Below are 21,698 nucleotides of genomic sequence, written 5' to 3' on the forward strand. Positions count from 1 at the left end.
AAATGATTTGTGTTTTTAAAAGTAGCTTTATACAAGCACTTGAAACATCAATGTACAAATTTCCAGAAATTATCCAACTAATAAAAGTCAGTTATAAGACTAAAGTTGGGCTTGTGTCTAGCCCTTTCCTTATCTTGTAACTTTAAAACATGAGTTAAGAAATGAACAATGATCTTCCTTAGGGAAGAAGCATATTTTCCAAAGTACCTGGTGTTTCTCCCGTAGGCTGTATTTAATGGCCTGGAAAATTAGAAAGGAATGGATATAACTGGTGTTTTGTGGTTGAAAGGGCTGCAGGCCAGTAAGCCTGACTAAGTGAAGCTCTCATAACCTGTTGAGAAGACCTGCATTGACCTAGCAGGGTCATTTCCTAGACCTTCCAACAAGACACAAAATTAAAAAATATAAAGCTAAGAAATGCCCCTCTGGCCTTTTTAGTCTACAATATTACATTCAGTTTTAACTCTGAAACTTCAAAATGGCAACAGACTCTTAAAATAGAAGTGTTAGAGTGGGGGTAATTCTAAGATTAGGACATGTTACCAGAAAAATTTCTCTGTCTAGCAAATCCCACTGGTTTGTGAGTCACAGGACAGCATCCACATCCTGAGTACATGATTTATTTTGTCTCAAATGGAAAAAAAGCTCTTAGCTTTTAAAAAATGAAAAAATGTGAATATATATTAAATGACTATAATACACTATGAACTTGACATTCATCTACAAGATGTCCATTGTGGATGATTGGAAATAGATACCCTGAGGTATAGGGGAATCTAGTATTAGAGAGATCCTGACTATGATGAGTTCTTATTAGGACCTAAGAGAGAAAGTGACATTGCTTTCTCCAGAGGTAAAAAGCAATTAGGAAAAAAACCATGAGATTCATTATGAAAGCTGACCACATTGTTATAGAGGCAGAGAAAACTTACAACCTGCCATCTGCAAGCAGAAGTAGGAAAAATGATCATGGAATCCTCCTGAATAACTCTGAAAGCCTAAACCAAAGCCAAACAAGTTGACCAACCTCCAAACCCAGCTTAGACACATATGATTTATGTGGTCATGAGAGAAAAGATAGCTCTAATAGCTATCAGAGCATGAGCCACTCTAATGAGATTGACACATAAAATGAAGTATCGAAGAATAATTGATAGTAACTAAATTATATTTGAAATTACAGGTAGTCATTGTTTTTAGCCAAATTTAATTTCCCATTAAGAAAATTATTGTTAAAAAGATAAGATGTCAAAAGCCCAACTTCTAGATGTCTGCTATAGTGTAACTATAATTGTTTGTAAAAGAGATGTTGAGAACTGAATGTCATGTGCAAGACCGGGATTGACTAGGGTGGCAGGCAATGAGTAGAAAACATACCTCAAAGGTCAAGTTAAGCATTATCTATGGCTTCCTGGATTGAAAAGTAGTTGAGGATTTCTTCTTCCCTAAAAGTATCATGATTCTACTACTACCTTAAGCCAATGAACAAACAAATTGCTCATCTGGAGATTTCAAAGCTGTATCCACATTTGTATCATTTCTTCACACTAGAAATATTTCTCAGACTGTGGAAACAATTCTAGAAATTTCCTTTCTTTACCTAAATCTGATAAGATGCCTCTTCAAGAACAGCTCCTATTCTGTTGCTAAAGTTCAATACTTCATGTTTAACTTCAATGCACCTTCATCAAATACTCTAAATCTGCTTTGTGCTTAAAGTGTAGCCAAGATTCTAGAATAGGATAATGCATACCTATCCACTTGTTACTGTTCTAAGAACCTTCCACAAACTATTCCCTTAAATCCAGGAAATAGCTCCATGGTACTTCATAGCTCAGTGTTTTGGAGGCCAGCACAGACAAGGGCATTCATAAGCACCTTAAAGAAATTCCAGGAAGTAGAACATTCAGAATTCTTAAAGTCAGAATTGAAAGAGCTATCCTGTAGAGCCTAACAGCCTTGACTATTATTTTATCTTATACCTTTATTCTCCTGGTCTATCTAACAAAGACAAAGATTTTTATGAAGAGCCTACTTCCTTCAACAACCTGTTTCTCAGCCCTCAGAGCCCACTGAATACCTGTTTGGTTTGGTTGGGTTTGGTTTTCTGTCTTTACAATTCACTACTCTTAGGATAAAGTTAGGTTTTTTCCCTTTTGTTTTTATGCATTTTATTTTTAGAATACTACATCAATCATGGTGGTTTACATAGTTAAAATACAAATATTATTACCATATGAAATATAAAATTGCTACCCCTAATATTTTGGAATACATTAAACAGAAAATGGACTATGTCAGCTCTAACCATGGTTTTGAGCAGTTGGAACAAAGTGATACTCTGATTTTAAAAAAAAGTTCAGATTTTCGTTCTTTTTTTATTTTTAATTTTTATTTTCTACATTCTTTGTTTACATTCCAAATGATTTCTCCCTTCCCGGTTCCCCCTCCCCTAAGTCCCATAAGCCCTCTTCCTTCTACCCATTCTCCAATCAACCCCCTCCCACTTCTCTGTCCTGGTATTCCCCTACAATACTGCATCAAGCCTTTCCAGGACCAGGGCCCTCTCCTTCCTTCTTCTTGTGAATCATTTGATATGTGAATTGTGTCTTGGGTATTCAGAGCTTCTGGGCTAATATCCACTTATCAGTGACTGCATTCCATGTGTGTTCTTTTGTTATTGGGTCACCTCACTTAGGATAATATTTTCCAGTTCCAACTCTTTGCCTAAGAATTTCATGAACTCATTGTTTTTAATTGCTGAGTAGTATTCCGTTGTGTAAATATACCACATTTTCTCTATCCATTCCTCCATTGAGGGGCATCTGGGTTTTTTCCAGCTTCTGGCTATTAAAAATAAGGCTGCTATAAACATAGTGGATCATGTGTCCTTATTGCATGCGGGGAATACTCTCTGGTTTTTGTTGTCCTTATTTGTTTTCAATATTTGTTTCTGTTTTGATTCCTATTACCACTTTCAGTTTGCACTGTGCCATGCACAGAAACAAATTATTTTTCTTCCTACCACATTGATAAAATATAATTTTATTTAACAACATGCTATTTTGACTTTAATAAGCATTCTGAAGAAGTCCTGTCTTACAGAGTTAGTGATCAGTCCATAATACTATTAAATGGTGGAAAAGGCCTAGAATGAGGACATTTGCCTTAAGACCATGATCTCAAGAATTAGATACTTGTCAGTGAAACTTTGCTCCTCTACGGTGATGATGCCAGGTAGATATTCTATATCATTTACTTAGCTTTAATATGGGAAAGTAATGGCCATAGGAAGTCTTCATGTGATAATTCAAAAGCATTTTCCTTAAGAAGTCAAACTGAAATGATCTTCCCCACTAGAGTATTTTGTAATAGTACATTCAATATTTAAAACTATAGTTTTCTAAATCTTTTAAGTTATCAAGTAGTTATATACACATTTATTATCTGTTGTTATTCAATTAAATATCAGCTTATAGATAATGTAAATTCCCTTAGCTGTCCCCAGCACATAAAATATTGACATAAGGTAAAGTAAGTATACAATACACGTGTGCTTGTTTTAAAGAACCAAATTACACAAATACATTTTCTTAAGATAATCTATTTTCTGAAGTGTCCATAATGTGATTGTGTAAATAATATAAAATGGTTTGAAAACAAGATAAAGGCTATGCATTTATTTTATTTAGTGGGGTTTTCTCAGAGTGTATTCAGTGTTCTTAAGAACAGTAATACTGGGAATGTTTATTCTGACAAATGGAAAAATATTTCTAACGTTTCCTAAGAAAAAGTGAATATTACCTAATGGAACCATTTTTTTTTCTATTTAACACTTGCCACCCTTCAAAAAAATAAAAGTCTAAATATAAAGAACACATTAAAGCAATACGTTATTATGCCTGTCTGTCAGGTTTATTAATGCTTAATTCAAATCAAGTCCCAGGAACAACTGAAGAAAGCAAAGGAGATGAAAAAAATCTGTGAGTGATGGTTGAAAGAAAATAGAAGGTGTAATCAAGACTTCATTCTTTCCTAATCTATACCAAACTCTGTGCAGTGCTGGGTTTGGCTTTGTTACACAGTGCCTTAATTCACAACTTCTGACATAATTCATTATCTTCTTTCAAAGGAAACATCTTTGAGTTCTGTGCTTTGCCAAAGCGTCATGTGGGCAGAGCTTAGATGGATACAGCTGGGCTGGAGAGCATCGATGTCTGGGAAAACTGTTCTCACCCACGCCTGTCTTCTATGCACAGACGCAGCCTCAGCCTCTGTGCCTATGCACAACAAAGATAATGTCACTGTACTGGAGTCGTGAGTTAGCAGATCACGGCACATGCCTCCCATCACTCTGTGCATAGAGAACTTAATTCTTCTTGGATTTATACTTTTAAAAAGCTCAAGAAAAAGAGGCCTAGCCATATATTAGGAGTCAATGCCCATTTGTTTTGCGTTGCTTGCTTCTCTTGAATTCATGTTTTGTTAAGAAACCTTATTTCCTGCCACACTTTCTAAAACTAGGACAACGGCCTCATAGTTGTACATTTTTCAGCTTTTGATGACATGGAATAGAGGAGGTAAAATATACCTGCCATAACTCTATAGTAGCAAGTGAAGAATTACCCAAGAGCTTCACCAGACTGGGTTTCTCCATTTGTGCCTTTAAGTTAGGGACTAGAAAATTTACAGTTTGAACCTATTAGTCACACATATATGTCACCAAACACCAAAGGGGAGAAACATGGACTCTGAGGTCAGAGGGACTTAGACTCAAGTCTTTTTTTTTTGATATATTTTTTTATTTACATTTCAAATGATTTCCCCTTTTCTGGGTCCCCACTCCCCGCAAGTCCCAAAAGCCCTCTTCCCTCCCCCTGTTCCTCCATCTACCCCTTCCCACTTCCCTGTTCTGGAATTCCCTTATACTCTTGCACTGAGTCTTTCCAGAACCAGGTGCCACTCCTCCATTCTTTTTGGACATCATTTAATATGTGGATTATGTCTTGGGTAGTCAAAGTTTCTAGGATAATATCCACTTATTAGTGAGTGCATACCACGATTGATCTTTTGAGACTGGGTTACCTCACTTAGTATGATGTTCTCCAGCGCCATCCATGTGTCTAAGAATTTCATGAATTCATTGTTTCTAATGGCTGAATAGTACTCCATTGTGTAAACATACCACATTTTTTGTATCCATTCCTCCGTTGAAGGATACCTGTGTTCTTTCCAGCTTCTGGCTACTACAAATAGGGCTGCTATGAACATAGTGGAGCATGTATCCTTATTGCATGCTGAAGAATCCTCTGGGTATATGACCAGGAGTGGTATAACAGGGTCCTCAGGAAGTGTCATGCCTAGTTTTCTGAGGAACTGCCAGACTGATTTCCAAAGTGGTTGCACCATCTTGCAATCCCACCAGCAGTGGAGGAGTGTTCCTCTTTCTCCACATCCTCGCCAACACCTGCTATCTCCTGAGTTTTTGGCCTTAGCCATTCTGACTGGTGTGAGGTGAAATCTCAGGGTTGTTTTGATTCATTGTTCTTAATCATTCATTAAGTAGCACATGCTCTGTCTCAGTATTCATCAGTACACCAGGATTATATCTGATTATATTTTATGTAAAGTTAGAGACTTCACAAAAAATCTAAATCATATTACTTGTAAAAGATAATATTGCCTTGCCTAATTGATATAGGTGCTATAACAATTAGTAAATTATTACATAGAGTTTTATTAGTGGCAGACAAAATTTGTTTAGAATGAAACACAATGACAAGGTACTTTGGTAATATTAAGTATGGAATCCCTGTCCTACCTTTGAACCCACCAATGCCTAAATATTGTTTAATGGAGAGATTTTGGGAGCTAGCCTTTACTAGAAAAGATGGCACAGAGAAGCAAGATGCTTGCTGCTCTATGTAAGTTATACAAGGTATTGAGAAGTATGTTAGTGGAATATTATTGATGACTCCAAGTGACAATTGATACATAGAAATTATTTATTTTCTTCATTGATACAAACTTTGTTTTTAGCTACAGATGATTAATAAGATCTGAATTGCAACAATCATTTCTGTATCTCACTATATCATTATTTCTTCTTCTAATGTTTTAAATCAGAGTTTTAAAACTGCCAGTGTGTGATATTGCAGCACATTTAACATTGCATTCTTTGGTTTCTTTTTTATTGATTTATAAAGCTTGTTAAATTATGAGGCCACTTACACTGGAATTTTTCAAAACCTCAATTAGTTAAAATAAACATTACATTAAACAGTGAGAATTAACATTTTCCATTGTAGCAAAGATGTCAGTTCCTTGTTCGACTATCGTATGGAATTAAGAACAGGATCCTTTGAGACTACACCTCTAGAAAAGCTACAGGCTATGTCTGGAAAGAGAAGCTTTCTGCATTATTGAATTCTAACTTTTTGATATTTTTATATTAATTATTGTTGTGAATGGGGTTGGCACCAAGAAAACCATGAAAATTAAGGACTGAATAGAAACAGGCTCCTTGAATATTTAGACCAGTAAGTCATAATCAAATCACAGTTAAGAAAATCTAGATGTTTTCAACAGAGGACTTTGAATTCCAGTTTCTATTACTTTATTTAACTGAAGCATTGCCACTCCTTCAGGTCACATGGTTATAGTCAGACTTGCACCATGCACCAGATTTCCTTTCTTTATATAATAAGGTCATCTCAAACAATGTTTGTGAAGAACTCTTCTACACAGTTGTGTATGGGTTACCTAAAATATTGCAAGTTTCAGATGCTCTTGGATTTTATAATATCAGCATACATCATGACTATTGAGGTGGCAAACCTCTATAATCCAGCTAAAATTGATTATCTGCTATGTTTACCGAAAGGACTCAGCTTCTTGTAGACTTCTGGCATAGGTTCTTTAGTCTGTTTACCTCTTCAAGAGGCAACACACTATATGATAGTTCATATCTAAAAACATGAGCAGTGACAGAACACAAATGAGTGGGTTTGTTAGATGCCACAGCCTTTTACAATCTGCAATCTAATCTCCCTGTGACATCCTGTCATCAACATGAGTCACTGGATATACTTCCAGAGAAGCATGAGTAACCAGAGTTGAGAATCACTAAGGACTGTGACAGGAAGTGACTTAACACAGAAAGAAAGTCCTGTTTGGCTGTTTGAGAGAATGGGAAAGAAGGGTGTCTGGGATTCAACTGGAGACATACTGGGTATGGCTAGAACAATGCTAGAGTGGTGCAGCCATTGCAGATTGAATGAAAAGCTCATCCCTGGCATTATTTACCTTCAAGGGCCTGTTCAGTTTGGCAGCATCATAACCCACTGTCTCCTGGGTGACTAAAGCACAGAATCAAAATGTGGCTCTTGAGCCTGAGTTCTGTGGACTCACAGGGAGAGAGCCATGCTTGGTTATCATCAAGATTACTAGAAAACCTTAAAATTCTGAAAGATAAAATGATAATTTCTTTGACCATTTGTACAATCAGTGGATAAATTAGATAAAATGAGGGTCAAGAAAGAAAAGTTTGTAACTTTACAAAATTTTCTGAAATTTCAGTATCTTCTGACATCCATGTAAATTTACTTAAGAACAGCTGAGAAACAGATCTATTCACAAAATCATATATATCTTATGTTTCTATAGTGAGGATTGATCTAGAATGAATTATGGGGTGGAAACTAAGAGGGTATAATACAGGACCTTAAAATACTGAGTGACACATTGAGATCAGACAGTTCTCTGTTTTTCTTCAAATGTATCAGAAAGTGTATAGATACATATAGGTATGTGAAAAGTGACAAAGGTACTATTCTTAGGGAAAAATAATAGAAAAAATTAAGAAAATCTCTAAATAGAAACTGCTCAGAGCAGTGGTAAGATTTGTATGATTTGTCTGCAGATTATGTGATTGAAGCCTGGTCTTTGGTATAGGGGTGTTGATGGTATAGGAACCTTAAGAGTGAAACAGCTTAGTTGGAAGAAATTAAGGCTTTGTAGGTAGTGACTTTTAAAGGGATTAAAGCTTCTCTTCTAACATCAGTTCTTACAAGTACAAGTTGTCATCAAAGAGGAAACCAGTTCCTCTATAAGCTCTGCCTTGCCATCTCACTGTGAGATCCTCTCTTCTAACTTGTATCTCTGTCAGGATGTCTTTGATTAAGGTGAAATGCAAATGAGAGGACCATCATCAAAGGCTGTAGTGAATCTACCCAACCTAACCTCGGAATTTCATTATCCAGAATTGTTAGGTAATAAACCCTTTTTAAATTATTATTATTGCTAAAACCACAGATTTTAATATTTAGTCAGCAACAGAAAATGGAATTACACATTAACCTATTAAAATGGCTCTGTTGTAAACACATAGGCTAAATGTTTTCCCATCTATTTATGTAGTTATCTATAATCTATTTGCTATCTACCAATTTTCTTCATGGTAAAGGAAAATGTGAAATGTAAAAAGCTTTAGGAAAAGAAAGTGAAGATGTGAGCATGATATTGGGAGGACTCTTCATTCTGTCTTTCTTCTGCTATTCTTTCTGTGTTTTACTTTCCTTAGCAAAGTTTCCCATCCTCACAGTCTTATAACTGCATTGGATGTACAGATCAGTAGCTCTCCTTCACATCCTTCTGTCATGAGAGTTTGTGCCTCCTCTACCAAGGGCAAGCCACAGTGAGATTGCCTAGAAACAGGGAGCTGAACTGATATTCTCATGTTGAAATAGATACTGTATCTCTTAATTGGTACCCTGTCAGAAACAATTTATGGCTTTTCTTCTTTGTCCTTTCAATGCACCACTTTTTACATGAACAATAATCATTTCTCACGCAGTTTCATCCATTTATAGATAATACTGAGTGTACCATACAACTTTAGCACTATATAGAGGTAATGCATTTGGAAAGTTTGTTTATAATTATAGAAAGAGTGCCTCAAAAGATAAGTGGATTCTTTCCTTTCATGTACAAAAAATTATTTATTTCTCCAGAAATAGCATATCTAGACTTCTATATAAGATTCACTTAGTGTTTTGGCTCCTGCTGAGTTTAATGCTAGTCTCTGTGTATCTTTCTGAGGCAACAGTGACATGTTTGATGTTTTTATCCATGTTTGCACCAAGAAGAGAAACAAACTAAAATTCAGAAATGCTTTTACCTACCTGATTGTTAAGCTACAACTTCACAATAATATAAAATACAGATGGTTAAGTATGATATAAGAGGACACATCCGTTTGAAAATATACACAGTACCAATTACTTGTAGTGTAGTTCTACATGTAACTAGATTTAATATTGCAGGAGATTGCATATTTGCTATTTCCTAAGGATAATCCACAGAACATATTTTATAAGATGTTCGATATATTTTATTTAGAATGCATTTTAAAAGATTGAGAAATATATATTCCTTCATATAACAAAAGATGCTTTTAAACATGATAATGCTACCAACTTGATAGTGCATTGATTTTTATTCAGTCTGTCATATTTTTGTTATGTAACTAGCTGTTATCATTGTTCAGTTATTTGTACATTTGATGATTTTTGAGATAGGCTCTTTTACTTTGCCCTGACTGGCTTCAATCTCATTATGTAGCCCAGGTTGGCTTCTGTCTGTTCATCCTCTTAATGTAATATCCTGCTGTACTGACTAGCTTTGTGTGTCAACTTGACACAGGCTGGAGTTATCACAAAGAAAGGAGCTTCAGTTGGGGAAGTGCCTCCATGAGATCCAGCTGTGGGGCATTTTCTCAATTAGTGATCAAGTGGGGAGGGCCCCTTGTGGGTGGTACCACCTTTGGGCTGGTGCTCTTGGGTTCTATAAGAGAGCAGGCTGAGCAAGCCAGGGGAAGCAAGCCAGTAAGAAACATCCCTCCATGGCCTCTGCATCAGCTCCTGCTTCCTGACCTGCTTGAGTTCCAGTCCTGACTTCCTTTAGTGATGAACTGCAACTTGGAAGTGTAAGCTCAATAAACCTTTCCTCCCCATCTTGCTTCTTGGTTATGATGTTTGTGCAGGAATAGAAACCCCGACTATGACACCTGCACAGTGTCATTATAGGTCTGCGTTTATACTGGTGTCTGCCTTGTTTTTTTTTTATATATTATTTATCTGAAGATTGACACCTTTTGTGGCTACAGGAGTAAAACACATCTAGCCAATGACAGTCTATAGAAATACAGAAATATAGAAATCATACCTTACTTATTGTTTGAAAGATGCAATAAAAATTTCCTGAAGCACCATCTTCAAGTCAGTTTTCATAAACATTCATTGTTTGGAAATTTGCCAATTGTTCAAGTGAAACAAATCACCAGCAATGTACTCCTGTGATGATCTTCATGGTTCCTCTTGAAGGCCTATGACCAGTGCTGGGGATGAAGCTGGCTTTACCTGAACATGGTCATAACGAACTCCTTGGATTCATAGGAAAAGTTCCATTTGGGGAGAAAGATAATGGAAGTGCAACTGGGTATTGGATGTGTATTCAACCATGTGCTAAATAAGATCTTTTTTAAAAAAGTTCTATACTCCTAGAAAATTCAGAAAACTCTACCTCATGTCACATATCTTGCCTTGCATTTTTCTGAGAAACTATGATCCTATAAATGGCCCTGAAGAGGATTTTCTCACTGGTGAGCATAGTTGTGTTTCCCTTCTAAAATTTCCAAGAAAGGGCTAATATCTTTTAAAGAAATTCTTCAGTTTCTTTCAGGAAGAAACAAACTCCATGGACTCTAAATGAGAATCATAAATAAAGAAAATAATGATGTAAAACTATGGTTTGCAAATAGCAAAACCTACATTAAATTGAAAATTAAGACACTAAATGTGGCCATATGGAGAAAAGCATCTGCAGAAGTCCAAGTAGGAAAGAATCTAATAGTCAAGGTATTACTTATATATAAGTCAGGTTGGGCTTAGTTAAATTCATGATTTCTAATCAATTGACATTTTGCACATAACAGTTTAGGACTCAGACATTTTCGGTGAATAGTGAATGAAATATTTTCAACAAATTATTGAGATAGGTCAATGATAGGTCATTTGAAACTAAAATAATTCTAACAAACACAAAGCTATATGCAAAACAAGATTTAATTTATAAAACATGTTTATTAACTTATACTTTTGTTGTGTGACAAAACTCTTCCAGGGAAGGTACCAACATCACCTCAGATAGAGATCTATACTGGTTAGTTTTGTTTCAACTTGACACATACTAAAGCCATTTGAGAGGAAGGAACTTCAATTAAGAAAATGTCTCTGAAACCTATAAGGTGTTTTCTCAATTAGTGATAGATGTAGGAAGGCCTACACATTTGTGGGTGAGGCCATCATTTGACTTGTAGTCATGGATTTTATGAGGAAGCAGGCTGTGAAAGCTGGAGGGAACAAGCCAGTAAGCAGCACTCTTTCATGGCTGCTGTATTGGATACTGCCTCCAGATTCCAGCCCTGGTGAGTCACTGTCCTGATTCCCTGCACAGATGGACTACAGCGTAGAAATGTACATCATATAAACCCATTTCTCCCAAACTGCTTTTGATAATGATATTTCAACATAGCAATAGGGACCCTATCTCAGAGTGTATCCTGTAATAGACTACAGTATGGAAATTGCTAAAGTCCAATTTGGTGAACTAATGAGTTTTATTGCGCTTACTTACAGGAGCAGAATATGACTATATCATTAAATCACTAAGGCTCACACTAGCATGGATGACATCTCAAAAATCCAGGAAACTAGGTCAAACTCTCCAACCTAAAGGCAGCTCAACAGATTGGAGAATGTTCCACATGGCCCAAACCTCTTATACGCAACTCAGCTGATTACTGCTTCTTCTAGGTGGCTGGTCTGGTCTCACAATCTTCTTGTTTGAAGCTTGATATCTTTGAGAGAGATTTTCAGCTTTTATTGCTTATTATTGCAGGGAGGGAGCTAATTGACTAGTCAGTCTCAGGGACTTCTTGATGTTCTTTCACGTTTGCCTTCCTGGTAAAGAAGATTCTTAGAAGGATGGAATGCTTCAGTATTAAAAGAAACAGATTAAAACAATTATCTATGGGAGAGAAACTAAATTATCTATATTTACTCAGGAGGAAAATAACTTTAGCTACAGTCAGGATTGTAAGGCAGTTCTGTAAGCTCAACACTTGATTGTAATAGGAGGATGGTGAGGTCAAAGTCAGCCTGGGCTACATAGTGACACTATATTTACACTCCTGCAAACAAAACAACAACAACAATAACAAACAAAAACCAAAAAAACCCAAACAATCAACCAACCAACCAAAAACCCAATACTTAAGAGGGCAGTGGAGATGGCTGAGCAGGTAAAGGGATTTGATATCAAGGCTGAAAACTACCCTTGAGACATACAATGGGAGAGAAGAATTAACTCCTTGAAGAGGTCCTCTGACCTCAATACAGCATGAATTCATAAAATTAAATAAATATACAAACAAGTAAGTGATTAAATAAGTAAGTAAGTAAATGTAAAAGAGAGTAGACATTATGTTCAACTACTATTAGTTTGTTCAAGAAGTCTTTGTAATCTTTCCATGCTCTTGTGTTAGGGAAGTTAAGAACTATTTCTTTAACTGTAGTGATGTTAATTTCCACGTTATTTTCTTAAATTTTGGACAGTCTATTCATTATTTAGGTTTAGAAATGTTTAAAAAGACAATAAGAAAATAACTCAGAGCTTTTATATTTACACTTTGTATGTGTATACACATCAGAATAACAAAAATGAGCAAGTTCATAAGAACGGTTAATAATTCTACACTGAAATATAATCAGTTATGGTTTGCTTAATATCTAACAGTGAGAGAACATTAAGTCAAGGACACAATGTTATGTCGATTTCACTAGGATTAACCCCATGAACACCAAGTTTTGTTTTCCTAAATGCTTTCAATGAGAAAATATGAATTTCTTCTCTAGTTTCTCATTAGGTGAAATGAAAAATATTCATCTAAAATATGGGCTTGTGTGTGATTATCCAAGCAAATAAAATTATCACTGGTCAGCAAGAAATAATGACTTGCAGATAATAGCCGTGCTGATGCAGATGACTTATGCAAATCTTCTTCATTGCATTGCAAGGCCTATCCCTATTCTTTCAACCACCTTAGGTTACATTCAGGGAAGTTCATTTCTCAAAGGCCAGATTTTCTTTATATTCATTAAATTTGAAGCTCTCAACTCTGCAAGTACCGAGAACTATAACAAAGGATTGTATCCTGTTAAATTTTTGTAACCAAATTAAATTAATTTCAGTCAGAACCTTCTTTATCTTTTATTGGTTCTCTATAAAATCCATAGATTTAAAATTTTTAAATGCACGTATTTATCTTCTTTCTCATTGACAATAATCATTCATCTCAGTATCTTCCAATATTCTTATATATTATCTACATGGGCTTATTCTTATCTATACATAAATTTTAAAATATAAAATATTTTTATTATATGAGTGTATATATATGTGTGGATTACCCATAAAAGCAAGAACAAGAAATCAAATCCTCTGTAAAAGGAGTTACAGAAGGTTGTGAGCTACCTTGGATAGCTACCTGTGGGTGCAGGAAACAAGACCAAGATCTCTGGAAGAAGAGCCACTGCTTGTTCTCTTATCTGGAGAGCCTTCTCTTCAGCCCCAACATTGCCTATCTTGACTTTTAACATTTAAAATGATCATGAGCCAGATTTGGTCTTGAATACCAGTAATCACAGAACTCAGAAGGTAGAGATAAAAGGATTGAAATTTAGTGCATTTCAAGATCCAGGAAAAAAGAAAGACAAAAATATTTAAAGTTTTATTATGGGGAACTGAGGAAGCTCTGAATGACTGTGTAAGGGGTGGAAATGGCTCCAAGTCGATCTGTTTTACTAACAAAGGCCAATGCCTCAGTGCCATGGAACTTGGCAAAGCTTTATTCTGGGTGATGCTCAGGGTGTGTCTAAGGCTCTGTTCCAAATATAAGCATTTTCTATCAATTGGCCAGTGTGTGTAAAAACTAGTAACTGTGACTTCATCTTCCAGGAGTGAGGCCTCCTTCTGAGAGACCAGTTACTGCCTCTTCCTGGGCTGCAAATAATAATAATAATAATAATAATAATAATTATTATTATTATTATTATTATTATTATGAGATTTCTTGTTGCCGTATAATTGGTCTGCATGTCTGTACTAGAAGGACTCCTGTAGGTTATTCTTGTTACATTGAATCTTCTTTTTACATTTTAAAATGTGTAAGAATTATAATTCAGAATATTAATATTACTGTTCATTTAGTTTTAGCATCTAATACAAATTACTGCTTCGAGAGGGTATGCTCAGAGAAGAAGGGATCATTGCCAAGTGTTGAACGGTGATCAGTGTATACCTTATTCTACTCACCACTATTTTCATTCTTATAAATTTTCAGACACTCCAAATCAGAACTTACTTCTCTGTTTTACCTTGGTCTGGAAAGCATGTCTGAAAGATTCTGGGGTGCAATCACTTTACTAGCCTTCCATCAAAGTATATGTTCACTAGCTGACATGCTTGGAGGAAAGTCAAGAGAATTTCAGAAGATAGCCATCATGGCTGAGTGATTTATAAACCACAGCCATATCTGCCTATGTGGAAATGCCTCATGTTAAGAGCCTCCTTGAGGGTAATAAATAAATGTAGATGGTAGCATAACAGAGTTTAGTTCCTTGTTAAGCAATCATAATGGCTAAGAGTAAGATAATTATCAAGTTCTGGATCACAATATTACCACCCAATCTGTTGCCTGAGGAAGTTGATAATAAAGGCGATAGTGATGAGCATTACCACTTCTCAGTATCAGTCAGATGCCAGCCCTGAGTAAATGCCTTGCACCATTTAATCCCATTTCATGCTACAAGAACAGTTCTGTGGAGGAGGTAATACAATCCTTACTTCATTGTTAGGGAATTAAGAGTCAGCAATGATCTGTTACTTGTGAAAGGTGACAGAAAAAGGAGGTAATTTCTGAACTGCAAACAAATGGCAATGGGTAAAAGATGACAAATTTGACCTATTTTTGGCAGTTGCCTCATTTCATCATCCCCATCACTTCTTCCTGACCAATGTAGTACCAGAAGGGACTCTAGCAAGCGTAAGCATGGCAGGCACGGCTCTGGCAAGCCTTTCCCTTCTTTCCCATTCCCTCTGCCTTGTGAAAAACCATTAGATGACATATCTAACCCTAGCCACCAAGCTCTATTTTCTTAATTGTCCATGTCCTCCTCCTGAGGCTGAGTAACAAAGTCTAGCTACCAAATTATTGAAGGCCTGCAATCCAATGTTCCATTTGGCTCATCCAGTTAACATGCCCAATTAAAATTAAACACCTCCTTCTAATACAGGGTCTCCCCCCCCCCTTATAAGCAGCCATTTTCCTATGTACCTACCTGTATCCACTCATAGAACTTAAATTTTTTCTTTATATTTTCGTTTTTTTTATTCGATATATTTTTCATTTACATTTCACATGATTTCCCCTTTTCTGGCTCCCCACCCCCCGAAAGTCCCATAAGCCTCCTTCCCTCCCCCTGTTCCCCCATCCACCCCTTCCCACTTCCCTGTTCTGGTTTTGCCCTTTACTACTACACTGAGTCTTTCCAGAACTAGGGGCTACTCCTCCGTTCTTCTTGTACCTCATTTGATATGTGGATTATGTTTTGGGTATTCCAGTTTTCTAGGTTAATATCCACTTATTAGTGAGTGCATAGCATGATTGATCTTTTTCGACTGGGTTACCTCACTTAGTATGATGTTAGAACCTAAATTTTATTTGATAGAGCCTGACAGTTTTGATATGGTCTAGCTACATGTCTACCCCCCAGGATTTACAGATGAAAAGCTAATCACAAATTTAATGTCCAAGCTTTTGAGAAGAGTGTAGGCTATAAAGACTGAAGCACAGAAATAGAAATCACTGTCCTTATTAAAGATGCCTGCCATAGCTTCACCAGATAGATCCTTGTGTCACATTGAGATGATGCCATCTATGTACTAGAATGTAAGCTCACGTAAGATATGGAATCTGATCCTGTTTTGATCTTTGATCTCTGGCTGGCTAGTCGCTTATTGTAGCTTCTCAAACAGACAAAGTTTAGAAAAATACTTGTGGACAGGAGAGAAAATAATTCATATTTGGCAGAAACCATATCTCTTTTTAAAACAAACTTCTAGACATGACAGTGAATGCAATATGTATGTAAGCACATGTATATTATAAATGTTTCAGGGACATTGACACAGATAAGCTATCTAAAAAGAATGAGTTGGAGGATGATAGTATGCAGATTTGGCCTTGCCTCACTGCCTTGAGAGACATGCATCTTATCTTTTTTTTTTTCAGGTGAGCATCCATGGCTCCTGGGGCAGAGTGTACCTCCCAGTTCCTGAGAGACTGAAGCACTACCTCATACAGTGAAGCCTTCAGCCCACTTTGGGTTTTTCCGTCTGTTCCCCTAATAGTCAAGGAGGCATGAACTCTTCATAGTTGAATTGATCTTAAACATAAATCTTGTGTACACTGTATATCTGGCAAACAGCAGCATATCCTGGCAACTACAACTATATTGATCCTGGCAATTGCCATTATATTTTGTTTCTGATAAAGGTATAACAAATCTGATTGCTCTTAATAAAATTGCCATAGCCTCAGTTGTGCTGGTCTAACCTGATTTAATTCTTCACAGTCATATCAGGTAACATTGGCCCAGTAAGTGTGGGTCCTTCCAATAATGGAAAATAGTGTCAGAAATATACAAATGAATTGGACTCCTAAAGACTTTCTAGTTATAATGAGAATTATGATTTTATTCTGAATGAAATGGAAAACTAGAGTGAACATGAACTGAGGGAAGGGTATAATAGTGGATTTGGTCTACAATTTTAAAGCTATTATAACCTAAATATCTAAACTGGTTAATAAGGGCTCAGGCCAGGGATTTAGCAGAGGCAATGGAAAGAAGCAGATAGAATTTTAAATCTGTTGTAAAACTATGTATATGATATGTGGATACAAGAGAGACTGAAGGATGGCTGAAGAAATAAAAATCCTGCATTAGTGTTTTTCATATTTCTATGTGTTTAGTGATGATCATTGTTGTGGATTTTTTGGCAAAGGCTAGGCTGTCTCCATGACAGGCTTCAAATTGGCAGTGTACAAGACTAGATCTTAGAACTGGGAAAGTTCAGGCAAGTCAGTTACTAGAGATAGAGTAAGAAAATCCCACCTACAATAAAATTCCTCAGCAGCAGTTTCCAGCCACCATGCCCTGGTAATGGTTTTGAAATGCCTAGAGATAAAGTAAGAGAAAGCCCACCTACCCTGGAATTCCCCTTTATATGCTATAAATTGGGCCTTCAAGTTCAATTGCTTGTCTGTCCAGTTACATTGGTAATTGGGGACCCTAGCATGCTGGATTATTCCAGAATAAAATACTCTTTGCATTTATGTACTATTTGAATCTGGGGTATCTTTCTTTGGTGAATCATAGACCCTTAAGATTTTAATGCTATTTGTGTTAATTTGTTTCCAAAAATCACATGAGAAATTGCACATATGCATATGAGACACTGATGGTCCTGCCCCCATCTGGTTCTAATTGGTAAATAAAGTTGTTGTTGGTTAATGGCTGAACAGGGAGATAGAGGTGGGAATTTAGATTTCCTGGTCGAAGGAACATGCGAGAGAAGAAGGTTTTAGAATTGCCATGCCAAAAAAGGGATAGAATGCAAGTGTGAAGTCTGTGAAGACAGAGAACTAGCCATGTAAGAATCAACTACCAGGGAGTTTACAGCAGATTAGGAAATTAAAGCTTTCAGACCACTGATTAGACAACCTATTAGATACCTGGAGAAACTGATTCTCTCTCTCTCACCAGCTACTGATTTCATCTAACTCTTAATTTAGGTGTGGAGCCTTGTGAAAAGATCTTCTGGGTGAAAGAGAGTATGCCTGCCTATTAGCACATGCATGCTCACAATCCTATAAGTTACTCTGCACAGAGTAGGAACTATGGGATTGTTGATGTAGACAAGCAGCAGGTAGGTTACTATGCACAGATAACCATTTTCTTATCAATGAGCTCCTTCCCTTTGTACTGTGAAGCATATAGGTTTAGTGATTGCTTATATAATAGATGAGGGCTAGTAGGTAATGTTCCCTGAACCCAAAATATAATTATGTGTTGCCGCCAGCGGCCACATACGAACCGGAATACCTGGAAGAGAATTCTGAGGTTAACGGGAAGGGGGCGAAAGAGAAATGAGTCAAGATGACAGTTGCCCATAGAGACCGACTTTACTATCATTAAGCCAATATTTATAATCTTTGGAAAAACCACGCTGCCCCCCAAATGGCTGCGAGTCCGTAGGATCTTCTTCTTGGCGGGTTGTCTGCTTTCAGTCACGCAGTTTTCTGCAGGTCTCCGAGTGGAGCTGCGCTGAGGCCTTGGTAGTTAAGGTGAAATCGGCTGTATTGTTCTCAACTGAACTAGGGCCTGAGATAACGCCAGGAGAAGGGTGGAGGCTGTCTGTAGGCAAGGAATGCCGCAGCTTGAATAGGCCGGAGATAAAGCCTGGGGAAGGGTGGGGGTTGCCAGCCAGGAGGGTCACAGCTAAATGCTGTGGGGGGAAGGGACAATTATGAAGGACAAGTTACAACCAACGTGTTACCTACTTGACTGTAATAGATGAAAGAGATCTTTCCCTACCCCACTTATCAAAGGACACCATCTTCCATGACTGTTTTCCTTTATGATTTTGAGTATACAGTGGCCCTCTGGATATTTCTGTGTCTTAAATATTCTCCAAGGATATTTAACCTTTAACCTCCAAGGACCATTTACATGGTCATGTTAAGGTGATACATTGAAAGACATGTTAGCTGTCAATTTGTAATTGTCCAGAAACCATCTCCTTCCTGATCTAGAACTGCTGAGTAAAAGCTAAACTTGGTGCTTGGTGCTCTAGAATTCTCTAAGCACTCTTGGTAAATAGGCAAAACATTTGCCAATCCCATGAAGATAACAAGGGATATGTGTATTGTCATTGCTCACTTATGAGATTAGAGAACGAGAGCTTCTACCAACATAACAGAGGACTTCTTAGCAAGTAAAGAGCCAGGAGAAAACTCTACAATACGAAAAACTGATGGATCCATATCAATGTTCATTAAAAACAATTTATAGACATATTTATAAATAGGGTTGAAAGTACAGTGAGTGTATAGGCACATTCCAAACTGACATAAGTGCACTTAATTTTATCTCATGTATCTTGGTCTTAGACAAACGTCTGAACACAGAGATAATGTAAGTAGGATATCAAATTAGGCAACCAGGTGCAGCCATAGTCTTCTGAACATTTTATTAAGAAAAATATTGCAGTTCTCCTTAGTAAGAGGATTTGCTATTTAATTGATTTACATGGTAATTAAGATGGTAGAGAACTACTTGTGTGTTTGTTTGTGTATGAGTGTGTGTATGAATCACCACCAGAGATGTTAGTAATAATGGTTATTCAAACACTCAGGAGTCAAAGAGAGAAGGTTTGCAACTTCTATGACAGTCTGAACTTCCTGAGCAGAGTCTGTCAAAAAATAAAAGTATATGAAATAAATGAAAGATAAATAAATGCACACAGAACTTGCAAGTAAATCTTCAGCTTTTAAATACTTCATACCTTCACACAGGAGTTTCTGAAAATTTTATAGTGCTCTAAATATATGGGTTTGGAAATTGGTTTACAATGACTCAAATTACAAAATATGGATCAGATTTATTAAAAAATAAATTTATTGTGCTGTAAAAGTCAAATCACCCCAAATTTAGTTAAACTCTGTTTTTAAAAATTTTACATATTCTGGCATTATATAAATTGATTGTAACCTTTATTTAACTTTAAGCAAACATTTTGAAACTGGCATAAATATTTTCAACTATGTTTTATTTTTCTAACTACAATTTTGAAGGATATATACTTCTAATCGGCTGTTTTTCTGCTCTCTCTCTCTCCATATATATATATATATATATATATATATATATATGTTTAGCTTAAAATGCTGTTTAAAAGGATCTTATCAAATATCTGCTTAAAAGTATAGAGACTCATTAAATTCTTTAGATAGTAAATTAATCAGACAAAACATATTCTTCATGCTCCACATAACCTGACATAATTTATACTTGAGCTAGTATTTCTTAATAGATTGTTTTCCAAGTGGCTTCACTGTAATCTCCTCAAACCTATGTTCAGTGAAGCATTTTTATAGTCAATAGTCTTAGAGAGGAAAATATAGAAATCAATTGATTAATGAGTTTATTGAATGGAAATGTCTTACTTATAATTATTTGTTTTATATAATAATTATAATATATTCAGTTGATTATTACACAGTGCTGGACTGATCTCTGGGGTCTTTTGCCTCCTTACTTTTAAATTTCAAGTGTTAATTAAAATAATTAAGAACTTGTGAAAGGGTATATAGTATTATGTGATTATATTGTGGTGATACAGAGTTAAGGCAAGTTCTACATAAGAATGAATTGTTTGGCATTTTCTGTCAGACAGGCTATTTATATTTACATTGATTTTCAAGCAAAATTTGGCATCACGTGTAGAATCTGCAGCTAATCCTTAAAAGGAAGGGAATGGCAGTTGGGCATAAAATAAATCAAGCATTTTTAAGTATGATTTAAATTAAAGGAGTTATAGTTATACCTTATATTTGATAAAGATAAAACACAACTTAATAATCATTGCTGCATTTATCCATCTATTAAATGTAAATATAATTATGTGGCCTTCAGGGTTCAGTTGCAATTCATGTTACAAATGTCAAATTTGAAACAAAAATAAGAAAATACTCCTAGGGGCCTCTCCTAAATGTTTTTGTTTGTTTCTTTGTTTATTTAATCGATAATGTCAGAAATTAACCAGATATTCAAGTTTGGAGGCTTTTAGAACTTGGAAGGATATTCAATCTGTATGACTAAGTTGGATATTCAATCTGTATGACTAAGTTGCATTCCTACACAGAATAATTTAGTTTGTCCAATGTTCTGTGAGAACCAGACATCTATCTACAGCTATTGCTCATTTCCTTAGCTTTATGTTCACTGCTCCATTGACTCTGTATGGAACATCCAGTTTAGACAGAAAGGTTTTGCAATAAGCCTGAGAAAGCTGCCCCTCCTGAGTGACACACCAAGCAATTCACTGAGTTTTGTGGGCCTTTGGCAAATTGTGATTGCTGTTCTGCTCAAAAGATGCAGGTCACTGGCCTTTTGGCAAACTCTCTTCATCAGCAGTCCAAGTACTTGTTTTTGAACAAAAGGAAAGTCAAGGGAAGAAAGTGTTAGTGTGGCTCAAAATTGGTAGGTTATTTATACAGACAGTAAGAAAGGACAGGGGTAAAGAAATAATTTGGAGAAAAGTGAACCAACTGAAAGTAAAAACTTTCCATTGTCAGATAATGACAGTGTAATGAAAGGGCATGATTAGGTCATTGTATTGTCATCATCAACTGGAGACTTGAGATAGGTTATATGATTGCTGACAGGATGGCTCAGTGGGCAAGGGTGCTTGCTGCCAAGCCTTATAACTTGAGTTTGTTCCCCATAACCCAAAAG

Source organism: Apodemus sylvaticus, chromosome 2 (genome assembly GCF_947179515.1).
Source record: "Apodemus sylvaticus chromosome 2, mApoSyl1.1, whole genome shotgun sequence".
Taxonomy (NCBI): Eukaryota; Metazoa; Chordata; class Mammalia; order Rodentia; family Muridae; genus Apodemus; species Apodemus sylvaticus.